Source organism: Camellia sinensis, chromosome 10 (genome assembly GCF_055761805.1).
Source record: "Camellia sinensis isolate YWXY chromosome 10, ASM5576180v1, whole genome shotgun sequence".
In the NCBI taxonomy this organism is placed as follows: domain Eukaryota; kingdom Viridiplantae; phylum Streptophyta; class Magnoliopsida; order Ericales; family Theaceae; genus Camellia; species Camellia sinensis.
The window spans coordinates 72,031,591-72,049,268 of NC_138970.1; the positions used below are offsets into that span (position 1 = coordinate 72,031,591).

General features: G+C 40.5%; 1 long non-coding RNA gene across 1 annotated transcript; it reads left to right on the top strand.

Annotated features, from left to right (window-relative positions):
- Positions 1-350: 350 nt before the first annotated feature.
- On the top strand, positions 351-2,178 carry LOC145801654 (uncharacterized). The gene is made up of 3 exons (XR_014343287.1): positions 351-524; positions 983-1,167; positions 1,564-2,178. It is a non-coding gene; the product is annotated as an uncharacterized LOC145801654 (long non-coding RNA).
- Positions 2,179-17,678: the final 15,500 nt, after the last annotated feature.

Consider the following 17,678-nt stretch of genomic DNA (forward strand, 5'->3'; position numbering starts at 1 on the left):
AATAATTTTAAGCTTATTATTTTTTATATCATATTATTTTTATCTTTTCATTATTAACACAATATTAATTAGGGCTGGGCATAGGGTCATCCGACCGGCACAACCCGTCCTACCTGACCCTACCCGCACATGTATGGGCGGTTTCGCAAATACAATAGGGTAGGGTGTGGTTTGAAATATTTCTAATTTTCGGGTTGCGGGTTTGAATCGCACCCGACCAACCCGCCCGCATAACTTTTTTTTTTTCCAGAAGATTTGGACCGTTCACTTCACTTCATCTATACCTAAACAAAACAAACAAAGGAAAAAAACCCTAAACTCAAAAACACATTACGCAGCTCTTATCTCACACTCTCTCTCGTTTTTCAGTCTCTCATTCTCATCTGATCAATCTCTCACACTCACTCTCTCACTCTCATCTCATCACTCATCTGGGCCGATCAACCTCGCAAGAGATCGACCCTCACTCATCGCAAGATCGACCGATCGACCTCATACTCTCATCGCACCGATTGACCTCGCAGGTATGGATCTCTATGTCGCTGTCTTTGTCTCTCTTTCCTCTCCGATCTCTGATTTTTTTGTGTTATTCAGATCTGTGTCACTGTGTGACTAAGATTGTTTGTCAATGGTGATTTTTTGTTCATTTCTTTGTCAATGGTGATTTTTTTTTTAGATCTATGACTCTTAGTTTATTTGTTCATTTCTGATTGTGTTATGTGTCAATGGTGAGGACTTTGATACTGGAATCGATGATATTCATACTCCAAGACAGTACATAGTATGGAATATGAATAAGAATACTCATATTTACCCAGAATATGTTGTTAGCTTCAAGGTCTCTTCTGATCTGAATCTGTTAGTAATTTTGGAATCTGAATCTGTATAAATTAAATCTGAATCTGTAGTTTTGTTTGATCTGAATCTGTTAGTAATTAAATCTGAATCTGTTGGAATTATTTTTTGATTTAATTTGATTCAGAGATAGATGCAGAGATAGTGAGAGAGGCACTGTGGGGATGGAGAGTAAATCTCAGCACTGTAATAGAGGTGGTGAGTACTTGGTCTTCTTCGGAGCTCCATTCAATCAAGTAGGCCTACAGCTTTAGCTATAATTTTGAGATTAAGGAAGACATTGCCCACAAGACCAATGGCAATTTTAAAGAGGTATGTATGATATTATGCATTGTATTGTTCACATCAAATTTTTTTTGTCCCATTGACATTGAATCTCTCTGCATTGTATTCAGAGGTTTTCTATTTTAGTGAGATTTCTCATTAGCAAAAGAAAATACCATATTTATAGTCCAAATCATTTCAAGAAATCTAAATATTTCATCGACAGTGTACAAATAGTATTGCAATTTCAATCACATAATAATTTTTTTTTTTACCAATAGACTTCTTGAGTCACTTTTATTAAATAGTATTGCAATTTCACGTTTATTGAGATACCACATAAACAACTACCATAATACTCTGATAGGATCTAATAATTTTTCCACTTAGAAGTGTCCCCTTTCAGTACTATCTAATACAATATTGGTTGGTGGGTCTTCACAGATTCTTCTTACAGTTGTGAAATCAAGTGGCAAGTATGGAGGCAGAGTTGACATGAGCATGGCCATGTACTATTCAGAACTGATGCAAAGGTATGACAATGCTAAACACAGGATTACTTCATTTATTCAAGCCCTGAAATTTACTTTGATTCTAATAGTTTCTTTCCCCTCTCATTCTCTTTAATAATTAACATCCTTAATGGCAAAAGCAATCTTTTGAGGAGGAACCAAACTTTGTTGCTTGCTGTAGTTGTTCAAAATAAAGATTGACAAAATGGGAAAGAAAAAAAAAAGGTTTAAAAATAATTTTTTGGAAAAAAAGTTCAATCCGTAAACCGCCCGCAACCGCCCGCACATCCGCGAACCCTATCCGCACAAACCGCAAACCGCATTGTGGGCGGTTGCGGGTTGACTTTTCCGCAAACCGCATAGATGCGGGCCGGTCCAAACCGAACCGCAAACCGTCCTAAACCGAACCGCGGACACCCCTAATATTAATATAATAGGTCTCACTGAACCAACTGATTCAGTGGTATCTCTCTCTCCCTTTACTTTGAATTGAGGCTTTGTTTGGCATAAGGTTTTTTTAGTTATTTTAATCATAAAAAAAATAAAATAAGTCAATAGGACAAAATGTTACATCTAAACCATAATAATTCATTTTTTTTCTCACAAAAGTCAAAAAAGTCAAAAAGTCAATCATAAACAAGGCTTTTTAGCTCCAGGCTAAAATAAGGCCAAGTTTGGCAAGTTGAAAAAAAGTCAAAAAGTCAAAAAATTACTTAAAAAGTTAAAAAGTTATCACTATTCACCAAAAGTCAAAAATTACGGTTGCACAACTCTCAATCATAATTTTCTCCTACACACTAATTTATACAATTTTTTAATATACTTTTTTCCATAAAAAGTCAAAAAGTTAATCCAAATATCCATATTTTTTTTCTTAATTTTTTAGTCTAAAAAGACAAAAAGTACACTTATTTAGGACACCCCAAACAACCCCTAACTAAAAAAATAAAAAGATAACTCACATCTCAAACGAAGGCTAAGACTCTCATATAGATCCGTCCAAGTTCAAAGGTTTGTTGTCTACTTTCCACGAGTATTTTTTACAACTTCATTCATATTTTTCCATATCACCTACAAAAGTTAAAAAGTCAAAAAATCATTAAAAAAAAAATTCATACTATTCACCTTATTTTTGGCGGGAAATCTACCGGATCAAAAAAAAAAAAAAGAACAAAAGAACAAAATAGTGCATTATGCAGCCACAAATTCCCAAAAAAAAAAAAAAGAAAGAGAAAAGGTGGCACAATGTAAGCCACAAATTTCTATAAAAAAAAAATAAAAATTGAAATGCATGGAAAGTCAATGCAGTGTTGCTGACGGCGACAGAAAGGGCAATTTGATAATTTTGAAATTTGCTACAATATTTTGTTATATATTTTTTTGTATAAAGTCAAAAACTTTTCCTAAACATACATTTTTTTAAAATTTTTTTTTTAAAAAACTTTTTTATTAAAAAAATCAAAAAGTACACTTATATAGATCATTCCAAACAATCATATAGTGTTGATACATAAAATGATAGGGATGACTCCTTTCCATACCACTATTCTCTATGTTTCACCATACTCTATTTTATGGGTTTCATTTGAGGCTAACAACCATAATTTAAACCGTTTATCTTGTAAATTTTATTGTAAAAACTGTCGGTAAAAAAAAGTAGCTTCATTATATATCACTAAACACGTGAACAAATTATATTTTATTTTTTTAAATAGACAATTATGAATTTAAACTTAAACCTATCCATTTTATAAAATAAAATATAATTTTTCGTCTATTGATCAATATCTAATGAAATTGATTTTTTATACAGGCGATTTTTACTACAAGATTTGTGTTGGCTTTTTGGCTTTTCGAAGGGTATTTTTGTGAATGTGAGCGTGCCAGCAAGGATCAATCAGTCCTTACAGAAGTTGTGATTGCCAACCAATTATCAGACGATTGTGTTTTAGTTCTTTTCAGCCTCAATGAAGAGGACTTTTACTGGTGGCTTGATTTAGGAGAAGTTAATAGAAAATAACAGTAATATGAAGAACAATTGAAGTATTTCATAAAAATGAACACTTACAATGGTCCGAACTCAGCCTCAGAGAGGTTTACAACAGCAATCTACTTGAATCTACTTGAAGCTACTCCTATGAATCGAAGTGCAGTGCTGGTATTTAAAGTGCAGGTATTTAAAGAACAGGTATTTAAAGACTGGAAATGTAAATGACTGGAAAAGAAAATATATGAAGTAAATGACTGGTTTGTATGATCTGAGTCCGTCGTTTTTCTGGGGGCTGTCCTGCTATTTATACTCGTCAGTGATGACCTTCGAACTGCACTTCGAACCGTCGAACTGCTCCTCCATGATCGCTGATCATGCTCCCTTACAAGTAGCTCCATTACGCCATTACTGGCAGTTGAGCTTCCCTCTTGTACTTGGATTTGAATATGAGTAACCGTTGAAGACACGTCATCTAGCATCCCGTTATTTGATCTAGTGTTACTCAGATCTTGTGAGGACCAATATTTATTGCCACGTGTACGATCAGGATTAAAGGCTTGAATAACCATCCTTTATTACCCTTACTATGCCACGTGTCGAACTGTAACTGGCTTTTACAAAATATGTAGCCAACATTACCCCCCGCACTAATATACCCAATACTTGGTGATATTAGTGGATTGCAGTTTTCCCGCGCTTCTAGAACGTGTATGGAGTCCATATTCTGGAAACACAACCGTCATCCATTCGGAGATCATCTGCATTAACTCGTCGAACATCCCAATACCTTAGTATTCGAACAGGCTATGGCTGCATCAACTTCCCTTTCTATTGATCAAGCATATGAAGAGCCTTTGAGTGATGTTGTTCCCCCTCGAAAGAACCTCCGCGCATTCATTAGCCACCTTTACCCGCCCTTCTATATTCAGGTAATGGAGGCTTTTGCAGATTATAAACCTTTGGACTATGAACACATTGCCTTTAATCCCTTGGTTTACAAACTTACAGATACAAAGAGTTCTTCCCCTAAGCTCCCTTTGTATTCTGACCGAACTACCCTCGAGCCTTTGCTTCGACAAGTTGCAAATATGGATCTAGGAAACTCTTCTTCATAGACCTCTGCATGGGATGAAACTGTGACCTCTTCATCCTCTGGAGCCTCTGGCTGGACAAGCTGGTCCACTCCTGAGACTTATGATCTAAGGGAGCGAATCAATCACCATTTTGTTGAGTTTACTGACCCCTTGGAGTTTCCCTCCTACGCCCGAAGCTCAGTGGTCTACCCTTACGTGCCCATTGACCTTCGACGTAACTTGGAGGAGAATCTGCTTGTGGCTTGGTATACTTCTTCCATGCCTACGAAGATAATGCACCCTGCCCAGCATCCAGAAGAAGCACAAGGGTACACCCCTTCATTTTTAGCCAAAAAGGCGAAGATTTGTTCTTCTGATTGGCTTGACTACATTAATGCCTTTGTTCCATCTGCTCCCGTGCCATCTCCCATAATAGAAGCATCCACACCTTCTTCTACATCTGCATCCTCTGAGATAGAAACACCTGCTCCTTCCCCTTCGTCTTCTGAAGCAGAACCATCTTCTCCTTCTCTTTCTCCCATCCTTTCCTGGACAGAGAAACTAAGACTTGTCCTTCCCATGGACAAAGTCTTTCCACCTTACCAACCTCTGTCACCCCCTTCTCCAGCCGAGCGAAAGCAAGCTCAACTTTTGCTCGCGGCTTTCTCCCACCTGCCCTTCAACGTTCTTGAGGATGACATTCCTCATAAGAACTTTCAATGGGCTTGTGATATCCTCACTAGGGGTCATGTCCTCAACCCTATTGCCCAAGCAGAGCTTCATTTGTTTTTGGATCAACTCCCAGTGCTCCTCTACTGGCATCGAAATTCTAAGATCACCATCCAAAATCTGGATCAACTCTTATCTCTCCGAATTCATGCCCAATATGAAGCAGAGAATTTTATCGAAGAGTTCGATGACTTCAGGAATAAAGATTCTGCGTACTGGGATGATTTGGTTATGGATGAATTGGAACAAAAATCGAGGGAAGAGGCCTTCGAAGCAAAGGCTGAAGAACTCTATTATGAAGTGAGAGCTCATCAGCTTATGCAATCAACTTTAGAAGAGATAGAAGAAATAATAAAGAAAGAACAGAAATTTATTGACCATTGCTGGACAAAATTTCATGACCTTGTTATTTATTCTATTCCTTATTTTTATGAGCTTGAATTTGTACCCAGATAGAGTTACTTAATGTAATCATCTTAGCTTTAATATAAACAAAGTCTTTATGTACTTAACGCTGTTTGACTCTGTTTCCTTTCATCTCTAAAAGCTAACTCATAACTTCGAATTGAACAATCTCATCCTTCGAATCAACTTGTTTAATGAAGAACTAAAAGAACCAATCATGTCTTTTTCCAATTCATGGAGTAAAATTGACAATTTTGGCAGATATTATTTTAGTACTTCGATTTCAGTGACTTTACTTTTTCAACACTAACTGTAACCAATATATGGTCATGGTTGATATAGCCAATCAATTTTAAACTGATCTCATTTGGCTTCGAAGGGCAACTTATGGCAATTCCCTTTTGCTCATACAGAAACCAATGATTGGTCTTGGATGTTTCGAACAGTGCCCCTCTTCCTTAAAGAGTCCTAGGGTTTGCTTCGAATGTTGTCATTTTGACTGATAACCTTCAAACGGGTCTTTGGATTTTTGAAGTAGACCAATACTTTGAGCATTCAGGCATTTTTAAGCATGTAGTATGCTCTGAACAGCGTTTCTCATACTCAGAGAAATACTTGGGTTTGCTTCGAAGGTCGTTACTTCGATTTATAACCCCTAAACAGACCCATAAATCAAGCAATTTAGCACCTTCAAGCATATACTAGGCTTCGAAGCTGACTTATGTATTTCGAAGCCGTTGATATTTGATTTTTTGACACTAAGATCTTGTTTTCGAAGCCAAATATTTCATTTCGAAGCTGGCCCCAATCCCCGGAATAAGCTCTTCCCTCCAAAACTATCAATTTGGAAGAAATTCCTCGCATTCGTACTTTTAGTACTTAACGACTTACGGGGTATAATTTCAGACACAAAGGTTTTAAAACCCTCTCGTTTTGTGTTCCGAAATCTCTTGCCTTTTACAAACCCTTCTCTCTACTGGTTCCTCTTTGCTTTGGTCTTCATCTTCTGAAGAGTGTATCATCAATGGCTTCTTCTCCACAAAAGGTGCCAGCCCCAGAGCGCGTAGGCTCATCTTTGGCTTTGAAAAGGCTTATTGACGCAGAATGTGAGAAGTACAAGATTGGAGAGAAAAGCGCCATCGATGGGCGTATCTTCGTCCCTCGTCATCATGAGCAGCAGAACTACGTGCTCGGACCAATTTTCAAGGAAGTCCTTACTGAGCTCCCAACCTTTTATCCGCGTCTGGTGGACCAACGTCTTCTTTATGAAGGTGGCCTTGACTGGAAGAACTGGAAAAGCAATCGTCCTCATCGATGCTGGCCCACGATAAGACCGGAATGGCAAGAATGGTATGATCGGATCATTCCTGCTAAGACACTGGATCTCCAGGAGCTCTGCCTCCTCGATGCCCTTCGACTATCTAGGGTAACTATCTCTGAGGACCCTTTCCTAGTTCCTACTACTTTGTGCTTTTGGAACCTCGTCTTCAATTTCTTTCAATTCAGATGTGGGATGATGGTCCCCACTGTTCTTGATATTTGCCATCTATTAGGAGTATCTCCTATTGGTACCCCCATAACACCAGATTTTCCTGACTTAGCAGTCCCTTTCTCCCTCCCCTCTCTTAATTCATCTTACAGTGATTTTGTTAGAGCTGAGAACAAAAGAGTGGGTCCAGTAACTGATAGGGAATTCTTTTCCTTTTTATTATATTGGCTTTGCAAATTTTATTCTGCACCTCCTCCCAAAGAATCATGCCTGAATTTGCTCCTATTGCCAAAGCCTTGGTTTTGCAGAAAAGAGTGGCCTTAGCCCCATACATTCTGGGTCATGTATACAGAGTTTGTTCCCTCTTTTGTGAGAAACCTTTAGATGCTAGTCAAGGGGGACCATTTTGGATCCTTCAGCTTTGGCTCTTTGCCTACTTTACTGAACTACAATCCAAATGCCTCAAATTTTCTGGGCTACACTCTCTCACTCATGGCATAAAACTAGCCAATGCTTCTCTCTATCCAGCTACTTTTTCCTTTTATTTCTCCTTCTTTCATCAACTACCAGCTGCTCTTCCTGATCATCGTTTCCGTTCCTTCGAAGCTAGCATAGGTCCAGCCTGGTTGAATCACTTCCTTAGTGACAGGCTCTGTGCCTTGCCTATTCACAAAGATATGTGGGCTTCCCTACTGATCCCTAGAGAACTGTTTATTGGGACCACCAACCCCAGAGCCTATAAATGCATAGCTGAGCCTTATTGTCCTGCTCAATTTGCTAGACAATTTGGCCTCACACAAGGAGTTCCAATACCTCTCTGCAGCAACACCAACCTAACTCTGACCAAGAGGGATTTGAAGGTTCGAAAGTCAAGGCTAGAAGAGGCAACCTTCAAGTTTATGGATGATCTGGCCACTTTTGAGTATATCCCTTTCATACCTCACGGCTCCTTTTTGAAGAGATATCAGAGTTGGTGGGTGAGTAATATGGAAGTTTATTTAGTTGAAGGTAATTAGAAACAAAAGAAACAGAGACTGCTTGAACCTTTGATGAGAAGAAAAAAGGCGATTGATTTGCCCCAAGAAGAGACAACCATTAGGAAAGTAGAGGAGGAGATTATTTTTAAAGGATCCGAACCTCAGGCTAAAGGGGCTGAGAAAACAATTGAGGGGCATACAAAGCCAATTTAAAGAAAAAGGAGAAGAAAGATTACTGTCTCTCCTTCTGAGTTTGATATCTCCCCTTCCAGTTTTGATGAGGATTCTGATTCGGAGACAATTGCCCAAGCCATAGGAAAGAGAAGAAAAATGACTGCTTCAACTACTGCTTTGGTTGAAGATCCCCTTCATGAGGCAGCCGCCAAGGCCGTGGAACAAGAACATTCCAAAGCCATAGTCGTCTTTGAAAGGGCTGAGAAAAGACGGCAACAACAAATTTTAAGAGAGAGAACTGCCGCTGCTAATGCATTACAAAGGGAACTAGCCAGAAAACAACGGTCTGCTGGACACTATTCTCTCCACAGTTCTCCCATCAGTACCAGTGCCTCTGGAACAAGTAATTTCTTTCATACCTCTGCTGTTTTTTTATTTTTGTCAGCTTGTGGTATTGAAGTTTAACATTGTTCTGCATTTCCTCCTTTTGCAGCGACAACTACTGCACTCACCTTTCCAATGAGACCTTCATCAATTTCGGTTGAGGTTGACCAAATGCAGAATGTCAGGGTTGTTCGAGTCGTGCTTCCACTTCAAAAGCCTATATTTGTCATACTTTCTTTAGACTCCAGTATTCCTGCATCTCCTTTTCTTGGATTAAAGCCATACCTCCCTTTTTTGGCTCGTAACCTACCTCAATCTACTTTTCCTTCGAGCCTTGCTCTTTCTCCATCCTTTATAGAAAATCCAACTGCTACTCCATCCCCAATGGCAGTTGATTCTTCCATAAAAGACACTGGTAGCCCTTCAATTCATGGTTCATCACCAATGCCCACTTCCAGTCCCTCTTCTCTTGATTTGCTGGTGGCCAAGACCATAGAAGCTGCCAAAGATGCTCCATCCGTTCCTCCCATCCCTATGCAGCCCTTTGCGTCTTCCACCACAACACTCTCTATGCCCTTAATGTCAAGGGATGAGGTAGACATTTTTGAAGGAAGACTAGCTAGTCTTTTTGACATACCTTCTACCTCTCCCACCTCTACTGCTGAAGCTGAGCCATTAGCCTTGACTAACTCCTTATTGGAAATCTTCGAGAGTTCTCCTTCCTCCAGTAACAAGCCTTTTGTACCTTCAGTAGATTTGGACACATGCTTGCAACTGCTGACTTCCTTTTCAAGGATCCCCTTCGAGGCTTTACAAAGGCCTATCATCAGGAATGGGTTCCTTCAATGCTGTAATATTGCTGAGCAGTCTGCCATGAGTGTCTCAAGTCATCTATCTCAGGCTGCAGCTACTATTGATTTTTATCTCAACATTTGCCATGCTGCTAAGGCTGCGGATGATAAGCTGGCTAAGGACCAGAGTTTTGTTTCTCAAGTGCATACCGAAGTATCATCTCTGAAAGAACAACACTCTTCTGCCTCCCACTTTCGAGTCCAACTTCTGGAGAAGAAAGCTCAGCTCGAAGAGGAGTTAGCCGCGGTAAACCAAGCCTTGGTTCGAACTGATAAGAAATTGCACATCACCAATCAAGGGCTGGCTAATCGAAAAGAAGACATGGCTGCGGCTATTCAATTATTTCCTTCTCTTAGCAATAGGAAAGCTATTGTACAAAAACAACTAAAGCATTGTAATGATTTTTGGGCCAATTTGTGGCACGATGTACTTAATTCTTTATGAAAGCACAATATTTTGAATATTACTTGAACAAGCTTGTGTTTTTGCATATGGTGTTTCACTCTATCCCTTGTGTTTCCCAAATGGTTGGAAAATAAGGTTTTAAATATCTGCCATTAATCTTTTTGGGATGTACATAACCATTCAAATTTCTTAAATGGTATGCTCCAAAAGGCAGAACCCTATGAATTTGATATGGTCCTTCCCAATTAGGTGACCATTTGCCAAACTTATGGCTTTTAATCCCAATTGGGAGTATTGTCTTCCATACCAAATCACCTTCATCAAAGCCAATGTGTTTGACTTTCTTATTATAATTCTTGGCTGCTTTCTTCTTTTGGAAAAGAATGCTATTTAATGCCAAAATTCTGGCTTCATCTATGCCTTCTAATTCTAAGCACATACTTTGATGGTATTGTTCAGGATTCAATTGATCTTGACATCTTACTCTCAAAGATTTAACATTAATCTCTACTGGTAAGACTGCATCATGTCCATACACCAAAGCATAGGGAGTGACTCCTGTGCTTGACCTCGGTGACGTCCTATATGCCCACAGAACATCCAATAATAGGTTATGCCAATCCCTGGGATTGTCATCCACAACCTTTTGTATTCCTTTTTTCAAAGACTTATTGGATGACTCAGCTTGACCATTAGCTTGTGCATAATAGGGTGTGGAATTAACAAGGCTAATTCCAAATTCTGCCACAAAAGCCTTCACCATTTTCCCATCAAACACAGTTCCATTATCAACTGTTATGGTTTGCGGGATGCCAAATCTATGGATCAAGTCTTTAATAAAACCAATAACTTCTGTTTGGTCTACAGCCTTGTATGGCTTAGCTTCGACCCATTTAGTGAAGTAGTCAGTGGCCACTAGAATGAAACAATGATGCTTCGAAGAAGGTGGGTGTATTTTTCCCATCATATCCATGGCCCAGCCTCTAAATGGCCAAGGCTTCACTACTGCATGTAGGTCAGTTATGGGCACGTGCCTTATTGTGCCATGCTTTTGACATGCCTGACACCCCTTTGCATATTCTATGCAATCTTTAAGGATGGTTGGCCAATAATAGGAATGCCTTCGAAGCAACCATCTCATTTTTACACCAGGTTGATGAGCACCACAGATGCCTTCATGAACCTCAGCCATGGCTGTTAATGCTTCTTTCGGGCCTAGACATTCTAACAATAAGCCATCTCCCCCCCTTTTGTAGAGAGCATTACCATATATTATATATTGCATAGACTGCAACTTAACTTTTCTACTGGCCTTCGAAGATGGACCAGCCAAGTACTGCATTATTGGATGCCTCCAGTCTTGTTCTTGTAGGTCATTATGATTGACTTCCAAGATCACATTCCTTTTATTCAAAGGTTGTATTAATCTCTGATATGTTGTTTGGCTTATGTCCCTTTGGGTATTATCCCTTCCCTTGACGTTCGAAGCCTTTTGAGCCACATCATTGGCTCTATTGTTCAAGAATCTTGGAACATGGGTTACATTTGCTATTTGAAACTGAGAAAGCAAATGTAATGCAACAACATAATATGGCAGGATACTTATGCTTTGACACTTGAAAATTCCTTTCACTTGGTTAACCACCAATTGAGAATCTCCAAATATGTCAACTGCATGTACTTGTAATCCAATAAGAATCTCTAGTCCCACAATTAAGGCTTCATATTCAGCCTGGTTATTGGAACAGGTAGCTTCATCCACTCTAAAACCATGGGTAGTTTCTGTCCCCTGTGGAGACTTGATTACAATACCAATTCCAATTAACCCATTTGCTTTCGACCCATCGAACCACATTTGCCATGGCTCAACACTGGTCATACCAAGTTCCATTATCTCCTGACTCTCTGTTTGAGATGGATGATCTGCCAAGAAATTGGCTAAAACCTGCCCTTTTACTGCCCTTTGAGGGACATATTCTAGATGAAATTCTGATAAGGCAAGCATCCATTTGCCAATTCTTCCCCTCAACATTGGTCTAGATAACATATATTTAACCAAATCTGTGGTTGCAATTACCAAGACAGTTGTAGGTAAAAGATAGTATCTCAATTTCATTGCAGCAAAATACAAAGCAAGGCACAGCTTTTCAACAGCTGAGTATTTACATTCACAAGAATTTAAAAACCTACTAAGGTAATAAACAGCTTGCTCCTTGCCTTCTACATTGTCTTGGGCCAAGAAAGCTCCCAATGAATCTTCTGCTGCAGCTATGTACAACTTCAAGGGGTTGTTACCCTTTGGTGGCATCAGCACTGGGGGGTTAGCCAAGTAGGCCTTGATACCTTCGAAAGCAATTTGGTGCTCTGTTGTCCACACAAATTCCTCTTCATCTTTCAGCCTTAACAAGGAAGAAAATACTTTAGTTTTCCCTGCAGTGTTAGAAATGAACCTTCGAAGAAAGTTAACCTGCCCAAGGAACCTTTGTAATTCTTTCTTACTTGACGGGGGTTTGGCTTCAATGATTGCTTTGGCTTTATTCTGATCAATCTGTATTCCTTTCTTGTGAACAACATAGCCCAAGAAATTTCCAGATGATACACCAAAAGCACATTTAAGAGGATTGAGCTTTAATTTGAACTTCCTCATCCTTTCAAAAGCTGCTTCTAAGTGAAACAGGTGCTCTTCCATGGATTGGGATTTAACTACAATGTCATCAATATAACATTCCAGATATCCTCCAATAAGATCATGAAAGATAGTGTTCATGGCTCTTTGGTATGTAGCTCCAGCATTCTTTAGACCAAATGGCATTTTAACCCATTCAAAGGTGCCAATATTCCCAGGACATCTGAATGCTGTCTTGTGGATATCTTCCTCTGCAATGCAGATTTGGTTGTAGCCGGAATGCCCATCCATCATTGACAAGACTTGGTGACCTGCTGAACTGTCCACCAGCAAGTCCACTATAGGCATAGGGTACCCATCTTTGGGAGTTGCCAGATTTAAATTTCTGAAATCGATACATACCCTCATTTTGCCATTCTTCTTGACTACAGGCACAATATTAGATAGCCACTCGACATACCTGGCTGTTCTAATAAAACCTGCCTTGAGGAGTCTAAGGATCTCTTCCTTGACCTTCTGAATTACTTCTGGACTCATCCTTCTTGGTTTCTGCTTATATGGCCTGAAATTAGGCTTCATAGGGAGCCTATGTTCCACTAATGACCTGTCCAATCCTGGTAGTTCATTATAAGACCATGCAAAGCAATCTTTGTATTTCTTCAGAACAACCAAAAGCTGGTTTCTGTCCAGAGCGTTCAAACAAGCACTTACGTAAGTGGGCTGTTGTACAGAACCTTCCCCTAGATTTACTTCTTCTAAAGGGTCTTGTGCATGAGAACTCCCTCTGGTTTCTGCTACCTTTGAAGTGATCTTCAAGCTTGGTTCTGCCCCAAGGTTCTTCAATTCAATATCTCTGTCCTCCTCCTCATAGACAAAGTCTGTCCACAAGGCTTCCTCTTCCTGTATCTCCTGGACTTTTGTTTCAATGTCCAATGCACAGTACTTACCAAGAGTCAAGACTCCAGCCTGTTGCTTCTGCTGTTTGCGGCCAATTATGATGGCCTCTCTCTCTTGCTCCTGAACTTTCTGGACTATTGCTTTTATGTCCAATGCTGAAAATTTAATCAAAGCCAAGGACTTGGCTTCTTGCGGTTCCTCTCTTTGCCTATAACCAGGCATCATTGTCATCTCTAAGGACAACCTCTTCATCAGCACCTTTTTGGACTAAGTGCTTCAGGTGTGTCACCTCCTCATCAGCCGTCACTTCGGCTGAGCTGTCATCTTTCATCAGTATACTGAGAGGTGTTACTCCCTCAATATACAATTTAGCCTCCGCAAAGTCTGCACAGGCTATGAAGGGTTGAGGATCTGCATCGATTTCCTCTGTCTCTCCATTGCCTAGAGCCATCATGATTTTCTGATGTAAAGAAGAAGGCACACATTTGTTAGTGTGGATCCAATCCCTTCCAAGCAAAGCATTGTATTTAGCATTACTGTCGATTACGAAGAATGTTGTCATACAATCCCTGGTTCCCACACTTAAATTAATGGGAAGAATCCCCTGAGCCATTTGCTTATCTCCAGCAAAACTAGCAATGGTTGTGCTGGTTGGTATCAACCTGGGATTCTTTTTCCCTAGTTTCTTCAAAGAAGATTTCGGGAGTAGGTTTACTGCTGCCCCATTATCTATCAGGACTCGGTTCAGCTGTATTCCATCAAAGAAAGCCTTGATGTATAAAGGCCTGACGTGCTGCGTCATCGAATCTAAGGGGTACTCGAATGGATACGATAGATTGATGCTTACCACTTCCTCACTTTCATATTCATCTTCCATCGGTGTAACCATTTTGAAGTTATCTTGCACCATGCTTGCTTGCGAGTCTTCACTAGAGATCTGAACTGGATCAGCTTCCTGCCCCTCTTGGTTTTCATCTCCAGCTTGGAATTCCTGTGGTAGTATGTGTACCATGTTCACTGAGACTGGGGGAAACGAGTCAAACTGGATGGCTGGCTGTACTTGTTCCCCTTCTTGGTTACTTTGGTCGACTCCCTCAGAAACATCCTGCATGATGCATTCTGGTATTTCATTGCTAACTGATCCATTCGAAGGATCTTTCTCAACTGGTTCTTCAGTCAGAAACGTTTGCTCAGCCATGAAGGCTTCGAACATCTCTTCCTCCACGACCTCTTTCTTCTGGCTTACGCTACTCTCTTCTTCGGTCTCGCTATCTGTCTCCATCAGAGTCTTCTCCAATCCAACAAGACTAGACTTCTCTCTGGCTGTTAGTTCGGCATGAACCTTAGCCAATTGTTCTCGGCTGTAGACCACTTTGCTCTGTGGAACCGGCTTTGGAGCATGGTCTGACTTTGGGTTCTTCCTTCCTTCCATTTTGACTGGTGAAGAATTTTCTCCACTTTCCTTCAGATCTTTCTGGTATTGGGTGTACCTGCGCTGAATTTTTCTTCTCTGTGATCTTGAGATGACTGGGACCATACCTGGTTCCTTCGTCTTTGGGTGTTTAAGCAGCACCCAGCTATTCGGAGCTACCATAGGAGGCCTGATCATCCTGCCTTGGTTTACAACATCTCCTCGAACAGGCAATTCTCTAGGTTTGTTTTGCATTACAAACCAGTCTGGGACTCCAGGTACCCATGAACTTGCTGATTCAGACGCTGAACTGCCCCTTTCCACCTTCGAAGCCATCTTCGAAACTGGCTGTGAAGGTAAGTGCTTGGTTTTGTCCTCATGTTTTGAATCTGATTCAGACCTTCGATAAGGGTGACCATTTTCTGTCCTGCGTGAAACTGGCCTAGGGGGCCAATCTCTGGCTCTGATTCCATGAACTGAACCTCTCTCCAGTTTTCTTTCGGAATGGCTACTCTCCACTCTATAATAGTTATGTGGCCTGGATTCATGCAAGAGCTTCTTGCCTTTGTCATGCATTCTGTTCAGCACAGGCTCAACCACTGGTGGTCTCTGCCTATCACTAGCCGGATACGGCCTTTTGTTGTAAGCATTGGTTGACTTAGGACGTCTCTGAACATCCCTGTAGTATTGCTTCCCATCAGTTGGGAGCCCTTCAACCACTTGTAACTGAGTCTGCACCTGGGGCACATTCTCTGCATCACCGCTGCTTCTAAAGAATCATCATCCAGTGATTCTTCATCAGAGTGTTCCTTCTGGTGCGAGAAACCTTGTTCAATAACTGGTGGGCCTCTAGCATTCTTCTTGATGTTGGTTTGATTAGCAACATGCATTTGCACATTGACTTCCTCCAATTCTGTCAAGGACAAGTTCTGAAAGTCTGATGTGATGACATTGGCTGCTGCCTCTCCAACTTCTGGAAAGGGATCACTGTCAATTCCCATGGCTTTTTCTGTTTTAGCTGAGAACTTCAAACTTCCCTTTCGAATCTGTTCTTGGATCCTGTCTCGAAAAACAATGCAGTTTTTAGTCGAGTGAGACCAAGAATTATGCCATTTACAGTATACTTTTCCTTTCAGTTCATCTGGAGATGGTAGTTTTACTCCTTTAGGTAACTTAAGGAAATTAGCCGCGAGCAAATGATCAAAGATGTCATCTGCTTTTGTTAAATCGAAAGAGTATTTTCTATGAAAGTCTTTCTTTTTAAACTGCTGGTCTATAATTTTATCCTTATGAATTAATGCTTCACAGATTACAGGTTCTTTGCCTACAATCTCTGCTGCATCTATTTCATAATTAGGATCTCTATAATATGTCTTATATGATGCATTATTTCGATCTTGTTCCTCTTCTAATAATGCTTCATATCGAGACACCTTATAGGTCAGTTCGACCAAATCTCTGAATTCAGTTGAATCAAACTTCTTTCGAAGCCTGAATTCCAAACCATTTTGAGCCAATCTGACGAATTCTGGCTCTGGCAGGATAACTCTACATTTATTTCGAGCCCTTTTAAATCTGGCAATAAACTGAGTAGCCTTTTCTTCAGGCCTTTGACTCAATCTAGCCAAATCTGCCATAGATACTTCTGGCTCTGATTGGAAGAATTGGGCATGAAATGCCTCTTCCATTTGTTGCCAATTTTGAATGGAGCCAGGTGTAAGGTTGATGTACCATACAAATGCTCCCCCTGTTAGGGAATTTGGAAATAATCTCAATTTCATATAGTCATGGTTAGTAAATTCACCGCATTGAGCAGCAAACCTAGCAATATGTTCTATCGTTGATTGATTTCCAGTCCCGTAAAAAAGGGTAAAATCTGGTATCCTGAATCCCCTCGGGTATTCATGTACCCTATCCACCCATTCTGGGTATGGTTTTCTGTATATAGGAGTCTGGACCCCCCGAGCCATTGGTCCACATATCTCCCTAACAATATCAGCAATCTGGTCTCTAGGGACCATATTTTGTGCCTGCTGAACCACTACTGGAGGGGCAAACACAGGATTTGGTGGACAAACTTGTGCTTGTGGTCCTCTTGGTCCATAAGGCGGTAAATTTGGGGTTGGTTGTCCTTGCAGTGCAGGTTGCTGTTGAGGGTATGGGTAACCTCTTTGAGCATGACCCACGAAAGGACCTGCAAAAGGTGCTGGAACAGGTGTTGTGTCTCTGCCATTTGTGGGAAAACCCTCCAACCCCCCGGGTGTAAATTCGAATAAGGGATTAGTGTACCCCCTCGTGCCAGGTATGGCTTCGAACATGGGATTTGTAACCACTCTTATGCCAGTTTCTTGTGCTTGGCCAGATCCACCAACTTGTGTGGCTTCATTATTAAGTACTGAGGCATTTTGGCCTGCTATAGGCCTTGAAATGGGTTCATACTAAGACTGAGGCGATGGTCTTTCAAAGTTTTGGGTACTAGTTTGACCATTAGCATGTCCATTAACTTGCATAGGCTGTTTTTCTCTAGCCAATCTTTGTTGGGGGACATTTACGACTTCCTCCGTGTGTCTTGTGTTTGTTGGTTGGTGGTTATTCATTCGATCCAAAAAGGATGTTGCCCACCTTTCCATTGTGT